General features: G+C 43.3%; 1 non-coding gene across 1 annotated transcript; it reads left to right on the forward strand.

Annotated features, from left to right (window-relative positions):
* The first annotated feature begins 17436 nt into the window (after positions 1-17436).
* On the forward strand, positions 17437-17509 carry TRNAM-CAU (transfer RNA methionine (anticodon CAU)). The gene has a single exon. It is a non-coding gene; the product is annotated as a tRNA-Met (tRNA).
* The last annotated feature ends 4725 nt before the right edge of the window (positions 17510-22234 follow it).

A 22234-nucleotide genomic window follows, 5' to 3' on the forward strand; every position in this document is an offset into this window, starting at 1 on the left:
TGTTCTGTGGCTTCTTTCAGATACTGCAGTTGCAACCAGAGAGGTGCAAGTCGGCCGAGGCTCAAACGTCCGTGTCCTACCCCGCAGCGGGCACCTCCTGCGTAGCTTCCCCGGCCCTGGTACTCCATGGTGTTCAGCAGCTCAGTGGCACCCTGACCCCTCCTGCAAAGTCTCCCACTGGTCTCCCGGGGAAGGGAGCAGCTGTGCGGGGCCACCTCCTGGGTCCAGTGACCGCTGCCTCTGCAGCTGCTTGTTCCTTGTTCCCAGCCCCCACCCCCCCCACCTGCCCCCGGCTGGCCCGTGGAGTCCTTTGTTTGTGGCCAGTGTGCAGGCCCCGGAGGCTCCAGCTGCTTCTGCCCGTGTGACTTGGCGGCCCTGCTGCTCCTCGCTGGCAGCATTAAATTAGGAGTCTCATTTTATCTTTAAAAGTCATGCAATTTGCATTCTACCCTATAATCTAGTTGGGCACTGGAAATGGAAAGTAAGAAAAGATTGGTTCCTCACCCTTTAGAAATCATAGTTAAAAATGAAATAGGGCGCCTGGGTGGCTCAGTAGGTTAAATGTCTGCCTTTGGCTCAGGTCATGATCCCAGGGTGCTGGGATCGAGCCCCACATGGGGCTCCCTGTCTGCCTGCCACTCCCCCTGCTTGTATGCTCTCTCCCCCTCTCTCTGTCAAATAAATAAATAAAATCTTTAAAAAAAAATGAAATCGAAATACGCCGAGTTCAGAGGTAGCAACTCTATGGGGCAAATTACCAGTCTCCTTGCCAAATTCAAGGCAGGTAACACCAATCACTTGTGACTTTCTTTTCCACTCAACAAAAAGTTAGGCTCGGCTTCCTCCTCAAAACGATATCCACTGCCTGTCAATCAGAATGGGCTTTGATTTGGTAAATCCCTGTGCACAAGAGACAAGTTTAATTCGATAAGATACGTATTAGAGGAAAGATCTGTGTGAAGCGCAATAAGAACATTGGAGGAAGTGGGTGTTTCTGCTTGGGAGGATCGGAAGAAACTTTACAAAAGGAGGTAGGCAGGCAGTCCGTGGTTGTGGTGATGGCTTTGTTCCACAAAGTCTTCAGGGACCCAGGTTCCTTCCCGTTCATAGTCCATCATCCCTTATCTGGTGGGTAGATTTCTAACCATCATATTCAGGTTTCAGACAGAAGGATGGAGGAGGATTCAAGAAAAGGCAAAGGGTGTGTGCCAGCTCTTATTAGAGGAAGTCTCCAAGAGGTCGCAGGCCTGCAGGCCACCTGCATCTCATTGGCCAGACCTTAGTCACATAGCCACACCTATCCGCAAGTTCTGTTCCCACAGAAGAAGATGGATATGGGTATCACATGGGGACGGGGGTAGGGAAGGGGAGGGGGGTCAAATAAATGGTTGTTTTGTCAAGTAAATGTAGGACATACTGGATTAAATCAAGTTAAGTGGTCTCTTTTTATTTTTAGCATGACTCTTGTTTGTAGAATGCCCAACCCCTGACATGTAATATATGTTATTTGTCTTCTTGCGTAGGGATAGAACCCCAAGTAATTAAGTAAATGGACAGCGGAATAAGAATTAATTACCTTGCAGCAAGGGAGGATGAAGAAACAGTGATATCGCCTGAGTAAGAGGGTAAGAGGTTAAAACAAAACAAAGAGGGAATCAGTTTAAGGAAGTAACAAGAAATAAAGTTGGTAGTATGCAGGGTCCAGTACACGGGGAGGGAGTGGATTATATGCGAGGGCAGAACTTCCTTTGGGCAATCTGACGGAAAGCAACCTGAGATTTGGCCATATCCAAAGTCTCCTTTCAAAAGAGCTCAAGTGGAGGAGCCAGCTCAAGTCTGGAGGGGAGAAAGGGCATATCTCCTCCTATGCCATAAGCGGCTCCATTCCATCTTTACCAGAACATGCATCTCTCCCAAGAAGAACGCAAGGAAGCAGGTCAAGTTTCTGTCTTGGCCTTCAACTTCATGGCCACCCTCTTGCTGAAACAGACGTGCATCTCCTTAGACTGGGTACCTGTCATGTTCCTTGACAAGCTGACATTCAGCACTGTCTGGGACATCTGTTTTGAAGGTGATCTTTGACTTTCTCCTGGTGCAAAGGGTAAGCAGGACCCTGTGACCACTGTAGGGAGTGGTTACTTTATTGTAGGCTAGGTCTCCCATGAGGTGGGTGTTCCTGACCCAGTCCTTATACTGTGGTAGTGGAGGCTAAAGGAATTGACCCCTGTCCCAAGTTGTAATTCCCACTTCCTCCTCAGAATATGTGTGGCTGATGTTTTATTGTCTTTGCCATTGAACTCTCCTTCTTATGCCTCATTTTGGTATAGCATCCTTCCAGACTTTTCCTCTTTTTCCCTCGGAGTCACCTGTTTTTGCCATCTGGGAATTCACTTTGGGTAAGGGATCCCCTTCTGGTTGCTTTGGTTTTGAAGAGCATCTGGGCATGGGGATTGAAATGAAGGGTAAGGGACAACCATTGTGAGTAGGGTTGAATGGTTAGAAATTTGACCTGCAACCCTGGACAGGCACATTTTATCAGTCTGAGACCTTTTCCTGAGATGAGGCATTAGAAAATGAGATGCCATATTGGTCCCAAGGAGAGTGTGTGGTATCTAGGGTTGCCAGATTTAGAAAGAAAAAAAAATACAGGGGGCCCCATTATATTTGAATTTTAGATAAATAATGTATTTTTAAGCTTTTTTACATGGGGCTACCTATACTAAAAAATGATTCATTGTTTATCGGAAATTCAAATTGAACTGGGCATCCTGTAGAAGTAGCCTTTGTGTGGAAGGGGAGATGGATTGTGTGAGAGGAATTCATTTGCAAGTAGCAGGATTCATGATAAGATGAGGCGGAAAATTCCACACCTTCCTAGGATGCCTCTATTTGGAAAGGTGAAGAGGTATCACATGAGAGAATTAGATCCTGTGAGTATTTTAAGATAATGAGATCTGATTATAGAAGAGAGTGATTTATCTCTGTAGCTGGGGTCAAATACTTGGGAAGAAGAAGGGTGTGGTGATTTGGGAAAGGAGAAATGTGAGTTTGGGCTAATGGTAGGTAGGAGGATAAGGCATTGGACATGTGGGGGAGGGGGCGGGATTGGGGTCGGCGGAGGTTTAGTGTGTGGGCCACATTTAGGTGGAAGGGTGAATTTGGATGGGAAGTGACTTCAAATAGATAGATGATAGATTTTCATTGGATGGACAAGCATGATTAAGCAAGGAAGTCAGCAGGACGGAGGGTATGAGTTGCGCTTGGCAATTTAAAGTGTGGAGAATTGATGAGTTGTAAAGTGATCAATGAGATTTTTTGAAGGATACGTTTTATAGAGACATTGGAATTCCATTTGGAAGGGTTTTGAATCCTCCTTAGACACTATGCAGTCTTTCTTTCTTTCTTTCTTTTTTTTTTTAAATCGTTCCTCAAAGCAACTTACATACTAAAGAAGCGGGCCTATTTTACCCTTAGGACATGCACTAACACGGATAATCTTAGGGACAGGACATATTCAAGACCAAAGTCAAACTACGTAGGACATTTAAAGGAAATAGTTGGGATCAGGGGAGAGCTAAGGGGTGAGATTTTTTCCTGCTCACATCTAAGCTCTCACCAAGGGTTGACTCCAGAGAGATGTACTCTTCTTACGTCCACATGGAGGATACACTGTGATTCTTGGGATCCTGAAGCACGCACTGCTGGTGAAGACTCGCATGGAGTCAGAGCTCAAGTCACCTGAGAGCGTCCTCACTTTATACTTCATCTTGTTCCTGAGTTCTGGTGACTGTCCTCGCACCTGTGAACCCAGCCAGATTTGATCTTAGTCAAGGGAAGGCTTTTATGCCATGTCACTTCTTAATTTACCTTTTCTCTCATTGGTGGAGTCTATCTGGCCACCCATATGGAGACATCAATTATCGTTCTCCTGCATACCACCTGACTGTCCTTCTGTGTTTTCTCTCCAGCTCTCTGTATTTTCTGTTTTGCAACTCTCCATTTTGTCTTTCCATCTTGATGTTACAAGTTCATAACACAACACCTCCCTCCCTGGGAAGGAGGCAATGTGGTAATTTGGGCAGAGACCAGCACAGTGGCTAGGTACGAAATAGGTACTCATTAAAACGATAGTTCTCTAAGGAGCATGAACCATGCCTTCGGTTTCTTTTGGCTCCAAACTGTTCTGAACCCAGTAAACACCAAACAAAGACTGACAATTTGAGACTGCTTGTTGAAATCCGTTTCTCTTTTTGTCTCCACTTCATGATGTCTTCATATCTCGGTGGCTTTTTGATTTTTCTCTTTCTCCTTCTGTTTCCCAGGATTCCTTTCTTTCAGCTCAACCTCAACCAGGTATACCTGGAGGACTAGCCTTGAGGGAATGAACACAACCTGAGGAGGGTAAACCCTAGGAAGTCTGAGCCTAAAGCATATTCCTGGAACAGACTGAACCCTTACGAGATTCCACCACTGTGTAGTGAGAGCACCTGAGTCTTTGAGTTGCATCTGCCAGCCTCCCTTGTGCTTTACCTTCTGTGCCCTAGGAGTCTGTCTCCTAGTTCGTGCGTCATTTTGTCAAAATCCTGTCTGTTCCTCCTGTGGAGTTAGGTTCAGATTTAGACAAGAAGGTGGTTTAAAGAGATTCGTTCTCAGCTCAGATGAGCAAGTGGGACCTTTTGCACAATGCCGTGTACACCTACATGACGTTTCTAAGCCTAGGGACCCCCGTGATTTTGCCACTCCTGGCTGATTGCTTATACAACGCAGTGATTTCAGAAGGCAGACTGTAAAGGAGACATGAGCCCAAGTTTAGGATACAGCTGGATCAGTGGGGTTGGGAGAAAAACAGCTCAGCCCACCACCCTGTCCTTCCTTCCCCTTATTCCAAGTGGATTTTGTACAAGCAGCTGGTTTTAAGTAATTTCCAGGCAATGATTTGGAGTCTGCCATTTGCCACTTCAGAATTCCTGTTTTTCCAATGTTGACTGATTTTGGTTTGTTGGGGGATGTTATTAAAAAATCAAATTTCTTGGGGTGCCTGGGTGGCTCAGTTGGTTGGGCGACTGCCTTCGGCTCAGGTCATGATCCTGGAGTCCCGGGATCGAGTCCCACATCGAGCTCCCTGCTCGGCAGGGAGTCTGCTTCTCCCTCTGATCCTAACCCCTCTCATGCTCTCTCTCTATCTCATTCTCTCTCTCAAATAAATAAATAAATAAATAAAAAAAAATCAAATTTCTTTTTCTTTTTAAAAAATTGTATTGTGGTAAAATGTATAGAATGTAAGGCATGCCATTTGTAACCACTTTTGAGTTTACAATTTAAAAACATTAATTACATTTACAATGTTCTCCAACCATCACTACTATTTCCGAGTCTTTTAACTACCACCCAAATAGAAACTCAACCAATTCATACCTGTTTTCCCCCAACTCCTCATATCCTCAAATCCACATTGTCTCTATGAATTTGCCTCTTCTAGATATTTCACGTAAGTGGATTCATACAATATTTATACTTTGGTGTCTGGCTTATTTCACTTAGTATAATGTTTTCAAGGTTCATCCATGTTCTAGCGTGTGTGAAAACTTCCGTTTTATGACTGAATACTATGCCATTGTGCACACACACATTTGGTTTATCCATTCATCTGTTGATGGACATTTGCATCATTTCTACCTTTTGACTCTTGTGAACAATGCTACAGTGAACACTGGTGTGCAAGTATCTGTGTAGATCTCTGTTTTCAGTTACCTTGGGTATATACCTAGGGTAGAATTGCTAGCTGATATGGTAATTCTGTTTAGCTTTTTGAGGAAGTCACCTGTTTTACACAGCCATTTACATTTTACATTCCCATTGGCATTGTACGAGGGTCACAATTTCTCCACATCCTTGCCAACATTTACTTTCCTTTTCTTTTTAATTATAGCCATCCTAGGAGGTAAGAAGTGATATCTCATTGCAGTTTTGGTTTGCATTTCCCTGATGACTAATGATGAACATCTTTCCATGTACTTATTGGCCATTTGTACATCTTCTTTAGAGAAATTTCTATTTGAATCCTTTGCTTATTTTCATGGTTAATTAATTAAAAAATTTCAATTGAAGTATAGTTGACACGAAATATTACATTAGCTTTAGGTGTACCACATAGTGATGAAGTAACTCTATAAGTTAGGCTATGTTCACCCGAGTGTAGGTACCATCTATCACCATATAATGCCATTACAATACTATTGACTAGATTCCCTATGTTGTCTGTACCTTTCGTCCTGTGACTTATTCATTCCATGACTGGAAGCCTGTACCTCCCACTTCCTTTCACCCATTTTGCTCATCCCTCTAACCTTCTCCTCTCTGTCAACCACAAGTTAGTTTTTTGTATTTATGGATCTGTTTCTTCTTTTGTGTTTGTTCCTTTGTTTTTTAGTTTCCACATATAAGTGAAATCATATGGTATTTGTCTTTTTCTATCTGACATATTTCACTTAACATACTACCATCTCGGTCCATTCATATTGTCACACATGGCAAGGTCTCATTTTTTTCAAGACTCAGTAATGTTCCTATATCTATTACCACATCTTTATCCATTCATCTCTTGATGGACACTTGGGTTGTTTCCATATCTTTGCTATTGTAAATATTGCAGTAAACATAAGGGAGCATATATCTTCTCAAATCAGTGTTTTTGTTTTCTTTGGGTAAATACCTAGTAGTGGAATTACTGGATCATATGGTACTTCTATTTTTAGTTTTTTGAGAACCTCCATACTCTGTTTTCCACAGTGGCTACACCAGTTTACATTCCTACCAACAGTGCACAATTGTTCCTTTTTCTCCAATCCTCCCTAACACTCCTTATTTCTTGTCTTTTTGAGTCTGGCCATTGGGACAAGTGTGAAGTGATATTTCACTGTGGTTTTGATTTCTATTTCCCCGATGATTAGTAATGTTGAGCATCTTTTCATGTGCCTGTTGGCCATCTGAATGTCTTCTTTGGACAACTGTCTTTTCAGTTCCTCCGCCCATTTTTAAATTGGATTATCATTATTATTTTTTTTTTTTTTGGTGTTGAGTTATATAAGTTCTTTATATATTTTTGGATATTGACCCGTTATTGGATATATCATTTACAAATATCTTCTCTCATTTCATTTTGTTGATGGGTTCCTTCACTGTGCAAATGCTTTTTGCCTTGGTGCATTCCCAATAGTTTAATTTTGCTTCTGTTTTCCTTGCCCGAGGAGACATATCTAGAAAAATGTTGCTCAGTCCAATGTCAAAGAAATTACTGTGTGTGTTTTCTTCTAGGATTTTTATAGTTTTATGTCTCACATTTAGGGCTTTAATTCAACTGGAATTTGTTTTTGTCTATGGTTCAGTTTCATTCTTTTGCATATAGCTGCCCAGTTCTCCTAACATCACTTATTGAAGGGATTCTCTTTTCCCCATTGTATATCCTTGCCTCCTTTGTCATAGGTTAACTGACCATATTAGTTTGGGTTTATTTCTTCGCTCTCTCTTCTGTTCCATTGATCTGTGTCTATTTTTGTGCCAGTACCATGCTGTTTTGATTACTACAGCTTTGTAGTGTATCTTGAAATCTGGGAATGTGATGCCTTCAGCTTTGTTCTTCTCTCTCAAGATTGCTTTGGATAATCGGGGTCTTTTGTGGTTTCACACATATTTTAGGATTATTTGTTCTAGTTTTGCAGGAAATACTGTTGGTTTTTTTTGACAGGGATTGCCCTGAATCTATACATTGCTTTGGATAGTACAGACATTTTAACAATATTAATTCTTCCAATCCATGAGCATGGAATATCTTTCCATTTGTTTGTGTTGTCCTCAATTTGTCTCATCAATGTTTTGTAGTTTTCAGAGTACAGGTCTTTCACCTTTTCAGTTAAGTTTATTCCTAGGTATTTTATTCTTTTGAGTGCAATTATAAATAGAATTGTTTTCTTAATTTCTCTTTCTGCTACTTCTTATTAAGTGTATAGAAATGCAACTGATTTCCGTTTATTAATTTTGATTCCGGCAACTTTCCTGAATTCATTTATACTTATAATAGTTTTCTGGTAGAGTCTTTAGGTTTTCTATGTATAGTATGTCATCTGCAAATAGTGACAGCTTAACTTCCTCCTTACCAGTTTGGATGCTTTTTTTTTTTTTTTTCTTGTTTGATTGCTATGGCTAGGACTTCCAGGACTATGTTAAGTAAAAGTGGTGAGAGTGAACATCCTTGTCTTATTTCTGGTCTTTGGGGAAATCTCCCAATTTTTTCACCATTGTGTATGATGTTAGCTATAGGTTTTTCACAGATGGTCTTTATTATGTTGAGGCATGTTCCCTCTAAACCCTACTTTATTGAGTTTTTATCATGAACAGAATTTGAATTTTGTCAACTGCTTTTTCTGCATCTATTAAGATGATCATATGATTTTTATCCTTTGTTTTGTTAACGTGTTATATCATGTTGCTTGATTTGTGAGTACTGAACCATCCTTGCCTCCCCAGAATAAATCCCGCCTGATCGTGTTAAATGAGCCTTTTAATGTTTGGGTGTTTTTTAAAGATTTTATGTATCTATTTGAGAGAGATAGCAAGAGGGAGCATTAGGGGTTGGAAGGGGCACAGGGAAAGGGAGAAGGGAGTCTGCCACGGGGTTCAATCCCAGGACTCTGGGATCATGAGCTGAGCTGAAGGCAGACACTGACTGAGCCACCCAGGTGCCCCCCTTTTAATGTATTGTTAAGTGCAGTTTGCTAATGTTTTCTTGAAGATTTTTGCATCTATGTCCATCAGAGATATTGGCTTGCAGGGTTTTTTTAGTGTCTTTGTCTGATTTGGGGATCATGTGATGTTGTCTGGCCTCATAGAATGTATTTGGAAGCATTCCTTTGTGTATTTTTTGGAGTACTTTGAGAACAATCGGTATTAACTCTCCTTTAAATGTTTGGTGGAATTCATCTGTGAAACCCTCTAGTCCTGGACTTTTGTTTCTTGGGAGTTTTTTGATTACTGATTTAATTTCATTACTAGTAATTAGTCTGGTTAGATTTTCTATCTCTTCCTCATTTGGTTTTGAAAGACTCTATGTTCTTAGGAACTATACATTTCTTCTAGGTTGTGTCCAATTTGCTGGTGTATAATTTTTCATAGTAGTCTCTTGTAATCCTTTGTGATATTGTGGTATCAGCTGTTACTTCTCTTTCAGATAAAAAGATAAAGTAACAAAATATTAAAACAAAAATACAAGGGGGAAGGGCAACAATGCCAAAAGAAAAGATCAGTGAAGTAGACAAACATTTGGCAAGATTAAACAGGAATAATGAACAGTGAAAAATATACTTAAAAAGAGACACAACCACAGATGTTCCCATGACGAAACAGCTAGGACAAGATGAGGAAAATCTAGTGCTAATAAACCTCAAAACTTACATTTCTTGAAAAAATGTGATTTACTAAATGTTTTTAGTAGAAAATGTAATTCTTTCCATAGGCATTGACAAAAGAACCCATGATTTGAAATCTTCCACCAAAAAATACCTGACCCAGAAGATCTGAGATATGAATTTATCAAATATTTATAAAGATATTTCTGATCTTATAAAAACTTCCAGAAAAACGAATGGGAAAAAAAAATCTCAACTAATTTTGTGACACTAGCAGTAATTTTGATACCCCAAACCTAACAAAGACTATGTGAGAAGGAAAATAAGATTCCACTCTCACACATGAATTTGAATGCAAATATTAAATGAAACTTAAGAAAATATAAAAGTCCAGTAATAAAATACATCCTTATTGTTAAGTTGGATTTTTTTTCTAGATTTTTAAGGTTAGTTTTATATTATGCTCTAAAACTATGGTTTTATACTATAAAACTAATTAATATAACCTCCTTAATAAGAGAAAAAATATATGACCATACTAAGAGATACAGATACAGATAAGCTGTTAAAATACAATATCATTCTTTAAAAAATGCGTAGCAAGTGAAGAGTAGAAGAAAACTTTATCAGTAAAGGTCATGCACAAAAATGCCATAGCGAGAATGTCTATTTAATTTTGGTAGATGGTAACTACACCTGTCGTGGTGAGCATTTCATAACGGATAGAATTGTCAAATCACTACGTTGTTTACCTAAAACTAATAGTATGTCAACTATGCTTCAGTTAAAAAAAATTGCCTCATCCTGTTGTTCTCCCTCTTCTTTTTCCTTCCTTTTCTCTCCCATTCGGTTTCACCTTTCTTTTCCTTCCTGAGGACTATAGTAGTCCCATCATTTAGGCGTGTCAGACCACATTAGGTCTGGGGAGCTTGGTGCCCTGGAGTCTCCCAGGTGCAGAGCATACCCCCGTTGGGAGGGGGCATGGAGTGCAGGAACCCGGGCAGGACGAGGAGGGGACAAGCACAAAGACTAACGGCCTGTGGCTGGTTGTGTCACCTAAGCACAATGCAGAAGGATGACGAGAGCATCTCTGTAGTGCAGAGCAAAGGCGATTGAAACAGAATTTATGAAAAGGATTTTGGAGTGAGCTGTTGGGGGGTTATTATCTCTGTACATTCCCCACACACAAGAATTCAGATCGGGGTGTCTCTTCCCTTTTACTAAATCTTCACAAAAAGAGATGTCAATAAGGCACAAAATATGGGGGACACAGTAGAGAGGGCCGTGGGTAATATTAAGGCAACAGATGGGCAGCTTGACTGCCTGAAGTTGATTCTTTATCAAGATTAGCCTGTAGTTCAGAGCTCTTCAGGGAAACCAGGCATGAACATTTCCCACAACTCGTGTGGGGAACAGGAGAGAGGGAGCATTGGTATGGGATCAGCTTAAAGCCGGCTTAAACGGGCCAAGTGGAGAAACGAAGGTAACTCAGGGAAAAAGAAGCAGAGGAAAGAGAGAGGAAACATTTTCCCTGGCAGCTATCCAAGTGGCCTTCGCTCAGCAGCTCCAATGGGTGAGGGGAGAAGTTTGATCTTTATGTCAGGTATGAATTTTATTTTTTATTTTTATTTTTTTTAAAGATTTTATTTATTTATTTGACAGAGACAGACACAGCGAGAGAGGGAACACAAGCAGGGGGAGCGAGAGAGGGAGAAGCAGGCTTCCCGCGGGGCAGGGAGCCCGATGCGGGGCTCGATCCCAGGACCCCGGGACCACGACCTGGGCTGAAGGAGCTGCTTAACGACTGAGCCACCCAGGCGCTCTCAAGTATGAATTTTAGAGTGTCCCAGGGAGTGGAAATAAAATGATAATGGAAGACCTCAGTATATGGTCTATATTATTATATCCCAGCACATCCCAGCGGATGGTCACATTTATATCACAGAGTTTGGAGAGGGCTAATTGATACAGTTATATGACTGTCCCTTAATTAGTTTTATTATTATTATGACTTTATCCCACTAAGAAAGGACATCTCGCGGATCTGAGAGACAGTGTCCTTGTGGGTAATCCAAACGCATACGGTAGATACAACAATGTTCATAACACAAAGAAACCACTTGACATTTTCAATTTCTGAGTATGGGTGTAAACATTATATCATTTTTATTTAGAAATGGCAAAAAAACCTAAAAGCATTCTTTAATGGGGGTGAGGGTAGGCAAAATGGGTGAAGGGGGTCAAGAGGTACCAACTTCCAGTTATGAGATAAATAAATCATGGGGATGTAATGTACACCATGGTGACCACAGTTAATAATACTGTATTTTATATTTGAAAGTTGCTAAGAGAGGAGATCTTAAAAGTCCTCATCATAGAAAATAAAGTTCTCATCATAAGAAAAAAATGTACCTATGTATGGATACAGATGTTAATTATATTTATTGTGATCATTTGGCAACATATACAAATATCAAATCATTATGTTGTATTATGTATGAAGCTAATATAATGCTATATGTCAACTCCACCTCAATAAAAAAAAGAAAACCTCTTTTTTTACATCTCCTTTCACCCCATAAGGCAAGGAAAACAAATTTTTTTCTAAAGATTTTTTATTTATTTATTTTTGAGAGAGAGAATGAGAGAGAGTGAAAGCACATGGGGGGGAGGGTCAGAGGGAGAAGCAGACTCCCTGCCGAGCAGGGAGCCCGATGAGGGACTCGATCCCAGGACTCCAGGATCATGACCTGAGCCGAAGGCAGTCGCTTAACCAACTGAGCCACCCAGGCGCCCACAAATTTTTTTCTAGATTGAGACATTTTAATATACATAATGTATAGCACTTCATATAATTTATTAATGTCCTTTTCTATAGACAAAAGAGTTACCCTGCAAAAGAAAACAGATATTGATAATCACTTATTTTCCATGGCCTAATCATAAGCCAAAACAAATAGCCTTTAACCAAATATGTACTTCACCAAATGTGTACCTTACGTTCTATTTCTAAGTACTAATTGTGGCAATGTAAGGTTTTAGCCTCTCATAAATACGTTTTTTGGTGTTAAGAAATGTGTGGGAAGATGTTTTTAAGATCAAAGACCACTGGAATTGCAAGTTTAATGCAAGGTAGGTCTGAAGGTATTGTTGACATGGAGACTAGGGCGGTGTTGTTGGGAAGGCAAAAGTCTCCTTGTGCATTCTTAAGGAGAAGAAGCAAGTCACAGGGTCAACCAAGTCTTTTCCTGTTATCTAGACTTCCTCTGGATTGGGGAAATGCCTCAGGCAGAGTTCTGCTATAGATGATTGAAACCAGCCTAGCAATTTTAAGAAATGGTTTAAAAAATAGAGGGGCATGCACAATTAGGAAATAGTTGGAGGGGCTGGAGGACCAGGCTCCAGGCCGTCCACCGTAGCCTCTGTGTAAAACAGGCCCTCCAGGGAGGCTGCCAGGTGTCACCATCAGAAAGCGAGGCAATCGGAAAATGGCTTCTTTCTGTCAGTCTTTGCCGAGATTCAGAGATCAGGAAACTGCCCTGCCGTCTGTTAGAACTATGTCAGCTGAAAATGGATGTGTCAAAGCTACCTCCCTCCACTACAACAACAAGCGCATTCTAGGTATAAGCCACAAGTTGCCATGTGTCCCGACTTCTTGCACCTTTGGAATAATATCTTGTTCTGGCCAATATCTTGTTCTCCCACTTGTCTGTTTTTAACACGCTACAAGGTAAAAACTGTTTTAAACCAGAGCAGAAAGCAGATAATTCCTGGCCTGTTGTCTGCAGTTCCCTATTTGCATTTGTGCTATGTATTTTGAGATACCAATAAGTGGGTTTCCCCCCCCCCTCATCTTAGGTAACTAACAAGCTCCAGTGGAAGTGCACAGCAATGTAGAGAGTGGTTTTGGCCAAGGTTTCCCTGCTTCCTTTCACTGTGCCCCCCAAGGTCTAAGACAAGAACTGGAAAGGGTCTGCAGAGGATGTAGCATGGAGAGGTTTTGTAAGAGAAGCCTATTGGACTAGACTTTGAGAAAGGAATGAAAGGACTTCCCTAAATTAAGAGAAAAAAAAAGATTCGCTCAAATATGGAGAAAGAGAAAAACATCTCAGAACCCATATGGGCATGGATACTACAGAGTTTCCCCCAAGCAACCAGGCAGGTAGAAACAGGAGCAGGCTTAGTGTTACCCCCCTCCCTCCCTTTCCTGGGGTCTGCATTAGATCCCGTAGACTTGGCATGAACCTGAGTGAGCAAAAAGATAACAAATTGAGGTTTATAACTACCTTCGGAACCAGGACTCAGAGTCAGTCTTTTCTCTAGACCATATAAATCATGAATCTACGCATACGTGAGGTATTGGATTGTTGCACAGAGTGGCTGAATTTCCTTCTAGGTATGGTGACTACTGGAGGGTAGTAATGAAAGATACTGCGTGTCCATACTGAACATTATAATAACAAAATCCACAAGACGGTTACTGACAAAGAGTCTCAGCGTTCGGAGGAAAAAAGACAAGATCATATAAGAATGAAAATATCAAGAATGGGTCTTGAAGAATGAAGATGAGGAATCGTGGCTGTATGGACCAGGCATGAAGTTGGAATTCCTCTATGAGGAAGGGTGCATGACTTTTTTAATTGAGGGGGCTTTAAAATACTCATGAAGGGAAGTAGAGACAGCAAAGGCTGAAAATCTACGGGTAAAAATTTTGTAAAACATTTGAGCATCTTATGGGCTGAATTGTGTTCCTCCAAAACTCATGTTGAAAGCCCAACCCTTGGTACCTCAGAATGTGGCTGTATGTAGAGATAGGGCCTTTAAAGAGGGAATTAAATTAAAATGAGGTCGTTAGAGTGGACCCTAATCCTATCTGACTGGTGTCCTTATAAGAAGAGGAGATTAGGAGAATTAGAGAGATTAGAGAGAAACCAGACATGTGCACACCCAAAGGAAAAACCATGTGAGGACGCAGAAGGTGGCCGTCCACAAGTCCAGGAGAGAGGCCTGAGGAGAAACCAAACCTGCTGACACCTTGATTCGAACTTGGATTTGATCCAGCCTCCAGGGCAGTGAGAAAAATTTCTGTTGTTTAAGCCACCTGGTCTGTGGTATTTTGTTATGGCAGCCCTAGCTGACTAATACAGAGCGGAAGGGTTATGTTATCAAAATGAAGTATTTCAGAGGATATATTTAATTGTGAGAATGAGGAAGTTCGAGAGCATGGGAACTGGGCCTTTGTTTACCCTGTCAGCTCCTGAGGTCAAGGATTGCTCTATTCTCTGTGAATCCCCAACCTCAGGACAACGCTTGGCACAGAGCGTGTTCTCAATAATGATGAGTAGAATGAATGATGGAATGAAAAGGAAGAGAGATTTAAGAGAGGTTGTGTAGAAGTAATCTACTGTAGTGATCCTCAAGCTTTCTGGTGTCAGGACTCTTATTATTATTATTTTTTTTTAAAGTGATTTCCGCCCCCTTACAACCCAGAGACCAAGAGTTGCATGCTCTACCGACTAAGCCAGCCAGGCACCCCAGGACTCTTTGCACTCTTAAATTATTATTGTGAAACCCAAAGGTCTTTGTGGAAATAACCATCAATATTTACTATGTTAAGATTTAAAACTGCAAATTTAAAAGTATTTACTAGTTGGGGTTCCTGGTTAGCTCAGTTGGTAGAGCGTGTGACTCTTGATCTTGGGGTTGTGAGTTCAAGCCTCATGTTGGGTGTAGAGAGTACTTAAAAGAAATAATTTAAAAAGTCTTTAAAAGAAAGTATTTGTTAATGTGTTAATCAACCTATTAGGTGTTATCATAAGTAACATTTTATGAAAAAATAACTATTTATATTTTTTCTTTTTTTTAAATATTTATTTTATTTTTTCCTTCCTGGCTTATTTTTTTTTTAAATTTTATTTATTTATTTGAGCCAGAGAATGAGAGCACATGAGAGGGGGGAAGGTCAGAGGGAGAAGCAGACTCCCTGATCCTGACATGGGACTTGATCCCAGGACTCCAGGATCATGACCTGAGCCAAAAGCAGTTGCTTAACTGACTGAGCCACCCAGGTGCCCTATGTATGTTTTTTCTTTAACTCTCCTTAATGACTGCTTAGGAGAAGACAAATTTTTAGATCTGCTTCTTCGTTCAAAATGTCATAAGCATATGAAGAAAGTTTGGCTTCATACAGATATGTTGTTAGAAAAGGAAAGAGTATTTTAATAGCTTTTTCAGGTGATTGTGGACACTCTTCTCTGATTTTATGCCAAACTTCACAGGTGGCACCTTCTTCAGGATTGGTTGTAATGTGAAATCTGAAGCCTTATCACTAACTTTGAATGGATCTTTTACCCATGTGTGATTTGGTAATAAGTTGGTCATATTGGTCTGTGGAGGTATTCAGCTTTTGCAAATGTTGAAACATTTCAGTACATAATATCAAACAAACAGAAAAGAACATGCATTAATACCATCACCAATCTCATCAGAAAGGTCTCCAAGTATTAGGAAGCTGCAAGTTCATGAAGTTTCCTAACTGCTAATTTTCACCTCAAAGTTAATAACTCATCATTGCAAACAAATCCTCTCCATTATTTTTCTTTGAATTATTATTTTTTACAGACTGATTTCTTTGATTTTTGAGAAAATGTCAGAATATATCATAGTTTTGTCTACTATTTATTCTTTCAAATAAAAATGGTGTTCCATGAAAACAAAACAAAACATCTAGATCAGTTTGCAAGTCAAAAGTCACCCAAACACTTTTCTTAGACAATCATCTTATTCGTATACACAGCTGAAGTGCTTTTTCTGCACTTACCATTTATTCACATGGATTATTAAAAAGACATGTACTTAAGGATAAGAGCTAATAAAGTAATTTTTTTTTTTTTTTTTTTTTTTACTGCTTCATCAAGGATATTAAGTAAACCAGTCCCCACCCCCAAACGTGACTGCTATGGACACAATGAGGGCGGGGCCTTCTTGATAAACTGCCTTGATCCATAGGAAGCACCAGCAATTTTATTTACTGTTTTTGCACCACCAGCTTTTTTCACAACAAATAAAGCCTTGATATTATTATGAAAATATTGTTGGCCTCATATACCTTGAAAGTGTCTCAGGACCTCCATGGATCTGTTCACCACACTTTGAGAACTGATGATCTAAAGTATCTGCGGGGGCTTGAGGGACATAGGGCCAAGCTTGCCTTGGAAGTTTTGAACCCAGTTGCCAAGCATATGGCAGGTTGTGAATGAAAGTTTGTTGAATGGACTGGAGAATCCATAATTGTATAAATATTTGCTTTCTTGAATGAATGTGGTGATGTGGAGAAGAATGGTGGAGAGAATATGATCTGGAGCCGAGAAAGCATGCTTTCTGGAATCAGAATGCTTCCAAGGTCTGGCTTTGCCACTGGGTAGCTGTGGGTTTAATTCTGTGGAGCCTCAGTTTTATCAGTAAAATGGGGATAATAATATATAGATTTATGGCAAAAAATTAAATTGGACTAAATGAAACTATGTGTATAAGTTTTTTAATAGGTATAACCTGTCCCCCAACATGGGGCTTGGACTCACAAACTCAAGATCAGGAACCACACACCCTACCCACTGAACCAGCCAGCCTCTCTCACCCAACTGAAGTCTTTAATAGTATATTTGATCCTATAGAAGTGCAGAAAGTATGGAGAGTTATAAAAATCAGTTTGTGATATTTCAAGGGGACTATGTCAGGAAACATAGGTGGAAATACAGATTTAAACTGACTGGTCGGTATAGGCTATGGACATGTTCGGGAGATAGTCATTCAACTACTATTTACTGAGTCTATTACTCCAACAGAGGAGACTGCGGACAGTAAAAAAAAAAAAAAAAAAAAAAATCGGTATCTCTGAGGGAAAGACGATCAAGATCAATAGGGAATAAGAAGGAAAATACCGGCCAAAGGTCAGGCACAATTATTCAGCGGGTACATCCTGGTTTCCAGAAATTAGATGATTCCTTTAAAGTCTAAGCAGAGGTGCGTTTCCATCGCCTTCTTAGCGCAGTGGGCAGCGCGTCAGTCTCATAATCTGAAGGTCCTGAGTTCGAGCCTCAGAGAAGGCAAGCGTTTTTGTCAGGTGACAACCACAACTCCTTTTAGACTGAGGAGCGTCCTGGGAGAGATGCGCCGACGGGCGGCAGGGAGGCAGTTCCCTCCGGTCCTAAGTCAAGAAGCTGACGGCACGAGAGATGCAGAGCTCTCCCACCACAGGCGGCGGGGTCCCCATCCCGCAGCCGGGGAAGCCGGGCGGGGCCCGCGGCAGCCGGGGCGAGACAACCCTGTGCTGGGGGCGCGCGGCGGGGGCGCGCGGCGGGGGCGCGCGGCGGGGGCGCGCGGCGGGGGCGCGCGGCGGGGGCGCGCGGCGCTGCGCTCGCGCGCGGGGGCAGGGGCGGGAGGGGCATCTCCGCGCACAGGCGCACCGCCTGAGCCTGCTTTTCATTTTACGCGCACACAGAAGACAGGGAAATATTGGACATCTTGGAAGCGTAGTAAATTGGCTCTTTATGCCCTTTTGTCCCGTTTGGCTCCACGCGTGGCAGGGCTGGCGATGTCCTGACCCACATTCCAACCGACTGCGTGTGGACGGTGAGGGGACACAGGGGAGGAGATGTGGGGCGGAGGTGCTCGGAGAGGAAGGAGGTCGGTGTCAGGCGGTCACCCACACCCCCCGTTACAAGCAGCCTTGAGAAGTGAATTGTAGTGGGGACAGCCCCTCTCCGCTAACCGGATCTGGGATTTGCGCGGGGGTTGACCCTGGGGAAAAAGGAAGGCCGACGACGGGGACCGTGAGAAGCTAGACTGTTTATTTATAACCTGCGGGGGCCGGGTCCCCAGACAGACCCTGGCTTGCGGAGGGGATTGCCGAGTGCCGGAGGCAGCCAAGGAAGGTTACGACCCCCAGTGGACTTTGTAGAAACTGAATTCACGCAGGAAGGAAGGAAGTGCTGGGAAGTCTGTCGTTAACGGAGTGTTGCCCCACTGCCTGGGACCCCATCACCACCGGCCCGGCCTCCCCTGTTTCAACTGTAATGCCAGTCCCGAGCAATAGCTTCAGAAACCCTTCAGAATCAGGGAAGGAAGCAAAGGGGCCGTTGTCTGTGCCATACCCAGAACCCAGATCGTTTCCCCCTTGTGTTTTAGAGGCTCTGGGAGATGGAAACAAATACGCAAAAGCTTCCCAGCAGAAAAGCAATTCCACCCCATCCTTTCTCAGAGGTCCAGTCGGGGGAAGGGACTCACTCAGAGTGGGCAGTGGGACAGTCCCTGCCTTCGGGCTCGTTCTCACAACCTTTTCAGGTTTTCAACATGAGCCCAAGCCCCAAGATTTCTGAGGGTGATGCTGAGGGCCTGAGGAGGTCCTGAGAAAGGGATCGCGGTGGATAGGAAGAAATGATCATGACTTTCAGATCCACAGATGCCGTGCCCCCTTGACTTTTAAGGTCACCCAGGTAGAGTGAGGACGGAATGACCACCCAACAGCCCAGACAGTGCCCTGGGCGAGAGCATGAGCTCTGTTGTCCCCACCACGGGGCACAGTTGCCAGGTTCGTGGAAGGGAGTATGACCCATCTGGGGAAGACCACGTCGAGGACTGCCTGGTGAGTTAATACAGGGATTCCAGAATCTCCTTTCTCATTTTTCAAAGTTATGATGAGCAACTGAGTGTTGTGGCTGACCCTGTGGCTGTCTGGGAGGTGCTTTGGGGTAGGCCATTCCAGGCTCTGTGTTTGCACAACTGTTCCCAGTGTGTCTAGTCCACGTGTAAGTGGAAAGACCAGGAATACAGGGAAAAAATGATCATTTATATGCGACTCAAGATAAGCCCCCCCCTTTTAGTTTAAAATGGCAGTTAAACATTCTGTCCTTTAGACATGAAGAGCGTGGTGGGTTTTTTGGTTGTTGGTTTCTTTTTTTAAGTTGCTGAACAAAATAACTGGTAGAAAGAAATCAAGGTTCAGCTTTAATTTTTGATGCTACAGGAGCCATCTGGAAACAGATGGGGACCATGCAGAGTCTGGAGACGGTCATGTAGGCTCCTGCTTCTCACTCTGACCCCCCCTCCCCCACTGTTGGTCCCTAGTGCTTCACACTGTCCCTGGTCCGTCTCCTCCATGGCCAGGTGGTCAGCTCCCATAGAGCAGCAGCGGGCTCGTTCTTGAGATCTGGGGGCGCTGCACACCCCTCCTTTGGCTCAGTTCTCTCAGTCACGGGGACAAATTCCAATTCTGACTTTCACTTCATATTCCTGACAACTACAGAGACCTAATCCCACAAATTCCATACTGAATGAATAAATACGTTATTTAGGTGACCCAAATAAAAGTGGTTAACTGGGCTTTGGTGACTGGGACAGCCTGACGGAGACTCGATCTAGGGCCTGGTGGATCTGCAGGCCGTCCCTGTCCGGGGGCTGAGACCGGGAGGAGAGGCGAGCGCAGTAGCCCTGGAGTGACTGGCCGCTGTCAGATGACCCGCTGGTCTTTTTTTGCAGGTGCAGGCAGACCGGCAGGGCTAAAGCCCCACCTGGTGGCAGTCCAGGGTCTGCAGGGCGACGTCACACGGGCTGCACTCTGTTACCTCCCTCCATCCCTCCCCCCCAGCAGGCCCTGTTTCATCTTTCCACACAGAGCGCCTGAGCAGTAGGGGAAATAAATGCTAGGGTTGAGGTCTGCCTCCTGAACTTCTCTACTCTTGTGGGCATTTGGCGGAGTGGCCGAGGTTCCGCTGTCCGGCCCTCAGGTCACTGTGGGAGCCAATGAGGCTGCCTGCCTCAAATTTCCCCCTGCCCTCCCCTCCTCCCAACCCCAGCCCTGCCTGATCCCTGCTCTCAGCCTTGGGCAGGCAAAAGTGAGAAGGGCCATCAGTGAGATTAGGGGGAAAGAATTCAAGGAGCCCAGGGTGCCTGGGTGGCTGAGTTAGGTAGTTCCTGATTCTTGATCTCAGGGTTGTGAGTTCAAACCCTGTGTTGGGCTCCATGCTGCTTAGAAAAAAGAATACGATGAGCTCATTTTTGCTTTTCTTTTTTTCCTTTTGAAAAACAGACTCACATAGAGACAACTTGGGGCAGTTACCTTACTTTTAAATTTTATATATTTTTTGAATAGGTAACAAATTAACACGGTTCAGTATTCGAGAGGTCTTCCAGAGTGATGGGGTTCCCAGTGTTCAGTTCCCTCCTCCAAATGCAATCAAAGTTAGCAAATGCTTATGTGTGTTTCCACAGACACTTAAAGAAGGTACAAGAAACTATCTACGCAGGGCGCCTGGGTGGCTCAGTCGTTAAGCGTCTGCCTTCGGCTCGGGTCAGGATCCCAGGGTCCTGGGATCGAGCCCCGCATCGGGCTCCCTGCTCCGATGGAAGCCTGCTTCCCCCTCTCCCACTCCCCCTGCTTGTGTTCCTGCTCTCGTTGTGTGTCTCTCTGTCAAATAAATAAAATCTTAAAAAAAAAAAAAGAAACTATCTATGTAGCTAAGTGTATTCTTATGTATCTGGTTCCTCGCTATATGTTCTGTGAAAAGCCGCTTGTAACAATAGACCTTGGATCTTTTAGGTTTTCACCTTGTGCTCCTCTTTCAAGCCCACTGAGGATTCTATTTTATGCATTTACCATATTTTTATGTAAGTGTTCTCCTGTCGATGGGCCTTCAGGGAGTTTCCAGTCCCTCGACGTTACAAATAATGCTACAGTTGCTATCTTAGGTACATTTTTTGGCATATGTAAGGCCATCTGCAGCATGAATTCCTGGAAGTGCAGTGGCTGGGTTAATTTTGATAGATTTGGGCCAATTTGCGCTCCATTAAGTGTTGTACAAGGTTTGGAGGGAAGTGAACTGACGCTTTGTGGTCAGGGAGGAAAATATATCGGGTGTCCCAGAGACTGCCGTTTACTTACAGGAAAGACAATTCTCAGAGGAAGTGTCACCTGTTCAAATGGCCCAGCATTTTTATGGGCACATTTTGGAGCAGGGAAGACATACAGCTCCTTGTTGGTGGGTAGAAGAAAGCCAAGTCTCAGAAACCTGTAGGTCTCCTGGGGTCACAGTAAGAAAAATAAAAGATACTCTGCCCGCCCCCCCACCCCCCACAGACCCTCCCCTCCCAGCGTTCCTGTACCTGGAAGGGACCTGCGCCTTTCCCTCTTCCTCCCAGGACTTATCCACGTTTCCCCTTCACAGCCTTCGCGGGGTCTTCCTGTCCACAGAAGCCTGGTAAGGCCGGGGACTTGCAATGCCTCTTGCATCCCTTGGGCTGTCCAGTTCCAGATAGCATCTCCGGCTGGACCCAGTGTCAAGGCCCAGTGGGCCTGCCAAGCTCCATCTGAGGTGAGCCCAGATCTGCCTGCGGAGAGTGTGGGGCCTGGGGTGGAGACTGTGTGAGGAGAGGAGGTTCTCCTGGATACTGACTGAATGAAATATTTCCAGACACTTACACCTCAAAATGAAAGAGAGAGAAAAATAGACCTGAATACACACGAATAAAATAAAACTGACTTGCCGTGTCCTTAGCGGCATGCTGTGAACGCATGCTGCCTGGTGGCCTTGGCGACAAGTCCCCCGAGCCTGAGCCACGCAGGTGGAGGCCTCTGGCTTTCTTTTCTGTCCCCTTTCCCTTCGAAGCTGAACTTTTGGCGGTAATAATGGGAAGTTGCACTTTGTTCTAATCAGAACATTAAAAAAGAACATTTGCGAGGCGCCTGGGCGGCTCAGTCAGTTAAGCGTCTGCCTTTGGCTCAGGTCATGATCCCGGGGTCCTGGGATCGAGCCCCGCATCGGGGAGCCTGCTTCTCC

Source organism: Eumetopias jubatus, unplaced genomic scaffold, assembly GCF_037043125.1.
Source record: "Eumetopias jubatus isolate StellerSeaLion01/CBP00866 unplaced genomic scaffold, mEumJub1_p1.0 scaffold_6, whole genome shotgun sequence".
NCBI classification, from domain to species: Eukaryota; Metazoa; Chordata; class Mammalia; order Carnivora; family Otariidae; genus Eumetopias; species Eumetopias jubatus.